This window comes from Macaca mulatta, chromosome 12 (genome assembly GCF_049350105.2).
Source record: "Macaca mulatta isolate MMU2019108-1 chromosome 12, T2T-MMU8v2.0, whole genome shotgun sequence".
NCBI lineage: Eukaryota > Metazoa > Chordata > Mammalia > Primates > Cercopithecidae > Macaca > Macaca mulatta.
Window position 1 is genome coordinate 91,797,422 of NC_133417.1, and position 9,217 is coordinate 91,806,638.

A 9,217-nucleotide genomic window follows, 5' to 3' on the forward strand; every position below is an offset into this window, starting at 1 on the left:
GGCTCTGGATGCTAAAATTATCCTGTGATGATTCATCATCTTTAACAAAAAGCCAAGGTTACGGAGCCCAGAGTGATTTTTGACGTTCAACAATATTCCACAAACGTTTTCTGATTGCTCACTATGTGCATAGATTGACCGAGTCTCTGGGGGTAGATGTAGAAGACAGGAGTTCTAAACCCTAGGAAGTGCATCATCCGTAGTGGGCCGGCTGTAGCCCCAACTACTTGGGAGGAAGCTAGATCCTTTAGCCATTTCTGTCTCTCTCTCTCTCTCTTTCACCCCCCTTCTCTCTGTCTCTCCCTTCTCTCTCTCTCTCTCTCTCTCTCTTTCTGTGTGTGTGTGTGTGTGTGTGTGTGTATGTGTGTTGGAGGGGAAATGGTCTTCCAAGTGAGGGAACATTTTTTAATTACATATTTGGGTAGGGGTGGGTATTGGGGATGGTACAGCCAGAATGGTGGATGGTGGTATATCCTGAATGGTGGCACATCCTGAATGGTGGCACAGAATCCGTTGACTATGGGTACATGAAACTTACAAATCTGTATACTAAGGAATAAGAGTTTCAAGGTATGCAGTATTTGTACCTCTAATAATTTAAATTGTCTCTGAGCTTTGTTTACCACGTTTTGGGGGAAAACTCTAATAAAGTATGTGTCAACATTTTGAGTCATAATTACTGAAAAAAGAAGCCATATTACTAGAATCTCTATAGGAAATTAAAAGCGGGAGATAGCACTACTTGGAGGCCCAGTAACCTTTGCCTTGGTGGCCAAAGACAGAGGATATTTGTCCTATTTTATCATGGGCAGAAATCATAACTAGATTACGTAAACAGCAGGAACGTTCTCAGAAAATGGCAAAGGCAAAAGATGAAAGAAGATGATGGTAATGGCAGCTTTTACATGTGAGACAACTGGCTAAACATCATCCAACCCTTAAAATCTTAGGTCTGAGATCTAAGGTTTTAATTTACTAAATTTTATTTTTAATCTCCTATTCTGACTAATAACAACTCACATTCATACTACCATACTCCCAACTTTAGAATCAATTTAATGGTACTAGATGTTAAAGCAATACATTATAACATTAGAAAAAAAACTCACATATCAAGAGCAAAAGAAATTATAAATTGGATTAAATTATTTTACATATTGATATGTATAATTTTAAAAACTCAATAAATTAATGACAATCCATATTTTGCTATATAATATGATGAGTTGGGCTTCAGAGTGAAGACATTTTATTCAACCATCAATTTTTTTCTCTCTCCTTATATATGTGTGTGTACTTATAAAATAAAGTTATTATAGAATTTTTAAAAACAAACAGCAAAAATTGTTAAAGCTGGTGTGTTTTAGTTATAGCTAGATGGTGATACTTGTTTACTTGCTCCGTGTATAAGTGATAAACATTTTTGAAGGGTCATATGTTTAAGACACAATAGTCATTATATCAATGGAATATAGGTTCATAAATTCCATTTTGGGAGATGGTAAAAATAACAGTGTTTATACCTTCATAGAAGTTAAAAAGTGAAAGCACAGATTGCTAGACAGAACTTCAGTCTATTTGTAAGACATTTGTTTTGACATCTGTCAGTTACGACTTTAAAAACATTTTTATAGTCAGGTGACTATCCCATATGTTTGCTTCATCTCTTAAGAGTGTACGATAGGTGTAATATTTTGAAAATATTAAAATGGAGAATTAAATATCCTCCTTAAGGTGTATTTTGTGGCATATTGCCCCAGGTGAGAAGGAGGTGGTTACTGCAAAAAACAAAGCAGTGGGCCAGGCGTGGTGACTCACACCTGTAATCTCAGCACTTTGGGAGGTCAAGGCTGGGGAATTGCTTGAGCTCAGGAGTTTGAGACCAGTCTGGGCAATATGGCAAAACCCTGTCTCTACAAAAAAAATACAAAAATTAGCTGGGCTTATTGATGTATGGCTGTAGTCCCAGCTACTTGGGAGGCTGAGGTATGCAGATCCCTTGAGCCTGAGAGGTGGAGGTTGCAGTGAGCAGAGACTGTGCCGCTGCACTCCAGCCTGGGTGACAGAGTAAGACCCTGTCTCAAAAAAAATAAATAAATAAAAATAAAAAATTAAAAAAAATGATGCTTGAGTTTCATGGATTGATAAACCTGAGTTTCTTGGATTAATTTTTAGCCTCTTTAGCAATACAATTGGCATGAAAGGCAGGTATTAAAAAGTTATAATGGCTCCTGTTAAGACAAAAAAAGCTGAACCTAGAGTATTAGACCTTGGAATTATATGGAAAAGAATGCTCTATAAGGTAGGAAGAACAGTGACAGAAAGCAGTAGAAGTCAGCTTGCCCGTCTCCAAATGGGCATGTGTGTGTTGGGTTGAGGGTAGAATATACGGAGTAATGGATTGAAACATTGAGATGAGTTTAAGATGACTGAATACCTGGGGCAAGTGTGTGTGTATAGCATACTTCTGTAATGGTGTTAGAGAATTTCAGGCTGCTAGGAAACTTCAGCTTTTTGCCATGTCTAACACGTGGCAAGCAATATTCAGAGGTGCTGTGGAAGACAGGTAAATGATCTGGTTCTCAAGGATTACAAACATTAAATGGATACAAGAGTTTGTGTTTATTTCTAGAGATTAGGCACAAAAGAAAGGCAGAATACTGGTATCTGACAAAGAAGATACAGAATTAATTGACTTCAAGACTGGAAGCAAATAGAACTAAGGATTCCAGAGGGAGGCACCAGCACAACCACCTTAAAAAAAGTAAAAACTTGCAACTCAGTGTTCACTAATGGAACAATTCCGACTGCCCATACTGCAGAAGTGACCAGCAAGAGTCTAGGGGACACTACGTGAATTTAAGGTCGTCATCTTTTGTTATCGGACATGCGTTTACAGAGCTTTTATTTCCTCATACACTCATACAACCTTTTGAGATGAAATAGGGAATGAGTGGAAATCTAAAAATCTAGGCATTTTATCCTTAATAGTGTTAATGATGGTCCTAACATTCCACTTAGCTTGACTAAACTTTAGACAGATTTTTTCCTGAGTGTAGATTCTTGACCTCCCTTTTCTTAGAGTATTTACTTCAGAAAACTTGGAATTATAAATTATTTCTCTACCCCTTTAAGATGTAAATATTCTTGCAGCCTCTTGCAGATATGACAACCAGTCATGTCTTTCTCAAGGACCTGGGAGGCATTCTTTGAAATAGAATCATCAATAAAAATAGTGTTGTTGTATCCTAGTCTTTGCAGCAGCACAGAAGCCTAATTTAGATAAGTGCCAATTAGCAAATACAGGTGGCCTAATCACATTGGCCAACCTTCACCCTAAAGTCCTCCACTACTTTTCCACTAGTTTACCTCTGGGTGCAGCAAACCACCATGGCACATGTACACCTATATAACAAAACTGCACGTTCTGCATATGTGCCCCAGAACTTAAAGTATAATAATAATAATAAAAACAAAAACTGCCACCTTTTGTTTCAGTTGTCACGTTTAATCTCACTCCCATATTGCAGTAGACTTTAATAAAGTCTTCCTTACTTGTTTAACTCCATCCAGTGCAGTTTTTCTTTGACAGTGAACACCATTTCTCTAAAAGACTATTTGGTAATTAAATCAGGCTAAATTATATTTTGCTAAGTTTTTTTCTTGTGAACAAAGAGAGTGAAGTCTATCAAAAGTGACTGGACCATTTATAGAGAAAATATTTTTAAACTTTTTGCACATATAAGTGTAATATGAATAAATATATAACCCACTATGAGTGTGATTGGGACTTTAAGATGCCAGACTAAGTAGATAATGTTAGTTTCTCCCCTATTGACTAGCCTAAAAAAAAAATCAGGTTTCAACCTCTGATAATGAAGAGAACTGAAGAGGGCTGAGGTAGGCAGAATTTTCAGAATCACCGCAGTGACCCCAACAACCCTTACCCTTGTATAAGTTCTTCCTCTGTGAATATGTAGTGTTATGTGGCAAAAGAGATTTTGCAGATATAATTGTGGTTAGTAACCAGTTGACTTTGAGTTAATTAAAAGGGAGATACATTTGGTTGGTCTAATCTGATCTCATGAACTCTTTAAAGGCAGTTTTCTCTGGCTGGTGACAGAAGGAGAAGTCAGAATGGAAGCACATTTTTTTGGGCTAGCTTTGAAGATGGAGGGGGCCATGTGACAAGGAATTATGTGGCCTCTGGAAGAAGAAAGTGGCCTCTGGCTGACCACCAGTAAGGAACTGGGGTCCTTAGACCTTGAGCAGCAAAGGACTGGATTTTTGGCAGCAACTTGAATGGGCTTGAAAGCAGATTCTTCTACAGAGCTTCCAGAGAAGAGCACAGTCTGGATAACACATTGATTTCAACCTCGTGAGACAGTGAGCAGAGCGCCTAGCTGAGACTGCCTGTACTTCTGACCTATATATCTGTAAACTGGTAAATGGATATTGTTTTAAGTCACTAAATTTGTGATAATTTCTTTTGCAGCAATAGAAAAAGAATATGGGGTCATTGGCAAATCAATAATTTCAACAACCTACTAGAATAACAAATATGGATAGAAGAATGCTAACTGATGAAATGGGGAGTAATTGATGGCAAAAACATGGAACAGTTTACATCTCATCTGCCAGCACTGGGTTGGACAATAGAATCACTTTAGCTAGTTTTACTTACAAAGGAATTTACTATAGGATATATGTTAGGCTGTAGGCTGACTAGAAGGGCCCAGTATCAAGCTTTAATTCCACCCTAAAATGAGGTATTCAGGAAACTTATACACTTATACCATGAGATTTTTCCAGTGGAAATTCCTCTGAGTCATTAAAAAAGCTGGGGACTAAACATTGTACCTTTATTTTCATTGTTGCAGTGAAAACAAAGGACTTCATAACTGTGGTTGCTAGTTGGGCTGTGTGGTCTCAAGAACTTTATTATTGCCTTTTAAGTCCTGGCAGAATACAGTCAGGTATTTATAATCTGAAAGCTAAAAAAAAAAAAATCTGAGTCGGGCGCTGTGGCTCACGCCTGTAATCCCAGCACTTTGGGAGGCTGAGGCGGGCAGATCATGAGGTCAGGAGATCAAGACCATCCTGGCTAACACGGTGAAATCCCGTCTCTACTAAAAATACAAAAAAAATTAGCCGGGCATGGTGGCGGGTTCCTGTAGTCCCAGTTGCTCGGGAGGCTGAGGCAGGAGAATGGCATGAACCCAGGAGGCGGAGCTTGCGGTGAACCGAGATCGTGCCACTGAACTCCAGCCTGGGCGACAGAGCGAGACTCCGTCTCAAAATAAATAAATAAATAAAACTAAATAAAAATCTGTGGAATATGGAAAGGTGGTAGAAAAAAATTGGAGAGTTACCAAAATGGGTAAGGGGGCAGGAGAATTAAAACAATTTGACAAACCAAAAGACCAAGATATTAAAAAGACAATCAGAATAAGAAGGTTTTTTTGGTTGTTGTTGTTCTAGAAATGATTTTTCAATAAAGAAACTCAACAGAGATTTTGAAAGATAAAGCTAATTATCCAGATGTAGAGCAAAAAGAAAAAAAGATGAAAAATATTAAAAGAAAGAAAGAGGGCTAAGCTAAAATGTACAAATTTAGACCATTATGATTTTCAAAAGGCTGAGTGAAGGGAAGGAAATTATGAAAGATGACAACAGAAAAAAAGTCCTAGGATAACTGGGAGAACTATATCTTCAAATATAAAAGGCTTATCAAATGCTGAGCAGTACAAATGAATAATGATTCATACCTAGATATGTGGCTGAGAAATTTTGAAATGTTGAAAATAAAGAGAAAAACCTAGCCATTTACAAAATGAAAAAAAGATACAAATGGGCAAGAACAAGATAAGAATTAGAGTTTTTATTTGCATCAGGGATCCTAAATGACTTGGAAAAGTTCTAAGGGAAAATGATACTGACACTAGAATTTTATGTCTATGTTATCAAACAAATGTAAGGACAAAATCAAGTCATTTTCAGAAGTGTAAGATTCGGAAAGCTTATCCCCCATTCATGAATAATGAATAAAGTACAGGGATATATGTGAGAAAAACCAGGAATGTATAATTTTATGTTTAAATGGTTCTTATCATCACCAGCTCTCCTTTTTATATCAGAGCTTCTCCATTCTCTTTATTTAGCAGATTCATTTCTTGGTTGATTTGAATGACTTCTTGAATAATTTTTTGCAGAGAAAGCATGAGTAGTATACTTTTTGTCTTGAATAACCTAAAATGTCTTAAAATTGCTTTCACATATAAATGAGAATTTGGCTGGTTATGCAATACTTGGATTAAAATCTTTCTCCTACAACTGTAAAGATATTGCTATATTTTTGCAAGTGAACCATAATATATAGGGTATAAATCTGACACCGGCCAAATTTTTTAACCTTTATGTATTGGTAGCGTGTTTCTTCCTGGAAGATTTTAAATTCTTCATTTTTAAGACTTCAACCAAGATAATTTCATAAGCTGTCTTTCACTGATTTTTTCTGATATGTCATCAACCGAATGTTTTAGTCTATGATGTTATTGATTATTGCTTTTGTTCTATTGCTGCAGATTCTTTTTAAGGAACCCAAATTATCTGTACTTTGTTCCTATTTTATTTGCTTGTTTTTAGTTAGTCTTGTCTATTATTTTATTCTTCCTCATGTTTTTTCTCAATCTTCTGCACTCTGGGAGAGCTTTTCATGTTTTTCTTCTTTATCCTGATGCATTGAAAATTATGTCATTTGCATATTTATTTTAGAACACTTTAAAAATTATTGTTCTTTTGCTATCTTTGCCTGCCGCTCATGCAGTTTAAAAAAATCTCAGCTGCTTGTTTAACTGCAGATAGTTATTACATAACCTTTTTAACTTTTTTATAGAGGCTTTGTTTTAGCTAATTTTACTAATCATATAAAACAGAGATGTTATTAATTATTAATAACATCTTTTTTAAAAGCACATGCTTTCTCTACCTCTTGAGTGGTATGCCTTTTTGTTATTGTTACAGAATTTTTCCTAGTTGCATTTTTCTTTTTATTCAATTTTAATGGGGTTAATTCCTTCTGAGTTTGGTATTTGCCCCTAAAAGAGGACAGATGGAGTCTTCTTGTTTTGCCTCAGTTTCTACTTGGGATTATTAGAATCCTCTTGTAGCATTTTAGACATGTGGAATTGTTCATAGTTCAGTGATCTGGGAATAGGAAGAAGCTAGGGCTGTGGTCAGTACCACTTGGGGAACTTGTCTCTGTGAGGTTTCTTCTTGTGTTTTATGAAACAATTTTTTCAGTGGCTTTACCGACTGTGGTCCAAGCTCCTTTCTAAATCTGTCGCCCACGGCATCAAAAAGAGGTCTGATGTTAAAGGGCAAAACTCCTTACTAATGACACTAGTATTTTATTTTGTGTGGCTTTCTTGATCTTTAGGTTCTTGAAGTCACCTTGCTGTCCCTGTTGCTACTACATTTCACATAGTCAGTGTTCAAGTCATTGTTTTTTGTAGAGAAGCTCCTTGATTACTAGCACAGTCTCCATCAGGGGTGTCCAATCCTTTGGCTTTCCTGGGCTACAGTTGAAGAGGAAGCATTGTCTTGGGCCACACATGAAATACACTAACACTAATGATAGCTGATGAGCTAAAAATATTGCAATAAAACCTGATGTTTTAAGAAAGTTTATGAATTTGTGTTGGGTCTCATTCAAAGCCCACCTTGGCTGCATGTGGCCCGTAGGCCATGGGTTGGACAAGCTTGGATGGTGTATCTTCCTGGTTCCTCTTGCACAATTCTCTTCAAATAATAAATAATGCAGATCAGTGTTCCGGGTTTTCTTCTATACTTTGCATATAGTTCATCTTTATGTCATAAGGAAGTCAAGTAGGGTCAGATGGTTTGGTTTTAGTTGCCAACTGGATTCTGGGAACCACTTTTTTTTGTTTTTTGTTGTTTTTTTTTTTTTTAAATTGAGACAGGGGTCTCACTCTGTCACCCAGGCTAGAGTGCAGTGGCACCATCTTGGCTCACTGCAACCTCTGACTCTTGGACTCAAGAGATCCTCCCACCATAGCCTCCTGAGTAGCTGGGACCACAGGTCCATATCACCACACCTGGCTAATATTTTGTATTTCTTAGGTGGAGATGGGATTTTGCCATGTTACCCAGGCTAGTCTGGAACTCCTGAGCTCAAATGACCTCCCAAACTTGACCTTCCAAAGTGCTGGGATTACAGGCATGAGCCACTGCACCTGGCTTGGGCACTACATTTTATGAGGGGTTCTTAGAACACTTAAAAGGGCATGCTTTTTAAAAAGGCACACATATGAAAGAATACAATTTTGATCTATGTCATTCAAGAGGGCTTGATGTTTTGGAGACACAGACTTTGGCTCATTATGAAAAGGAACTTTCGAACAATTTCAGCTTTCCAAAAATGAACTGGCTCTCTTACACTGCTTGGAGATTCCTATCACAGAAAACATTTCATGGCATTCTGAATGCCCATATTCAGGGATACTGTGGAAGGTTTTCTTGCCCAGATGGGAAAGTGTCCTATAATATCCTATCTAAAAGACATTTCAGCTTTAAGAGTCTATGATTATTTTGTTTTAAATTATATGACAAAGCTTTAAATGTTGTTTTAAAGCTTAAACTAGTTACCGCTCATTGTTTACTTGCCATAGAAACTGTGTCTAATTTGAGATTTATACAAGTTTCTGTAGTATTCATGAATCTTTTCGATAAATATAATATATGGCAATATTGTCTTAGTTATCATACTAAAAGAAAATCAACGTGAACGCATTTTGAGAGTTTTCTAAACATATACACAACTTCCAAAATTCAATGTGTAAGTATCTTATTCATTGGAGAATCTTTCTTGTGGAACTCATGGGCCTTAATATCACCAGTGTAAATATTTGATATTAGGGTCTATGCAAATAAAAAACAATATTAAATAAAATTGTGTATTTTTTTTGTCTTAATTTTTTAGTCATTATCTTGGAAAATATATCCAGTCTATTTCTTCTCTTTACCATCCAGATGGTGGTTTTTCTGATGTTATATTGGCATTATTCTCAACTGCAAAACAGGAGTGAGTAGCTGGTCTATAGTTAGAATATATTATTAAATATTGCCTTTGTAACAAATGACAGCACCTGCAATTCTCAGAGAACAGCCAAAAGAATATGATTATAAATAGAAAAAT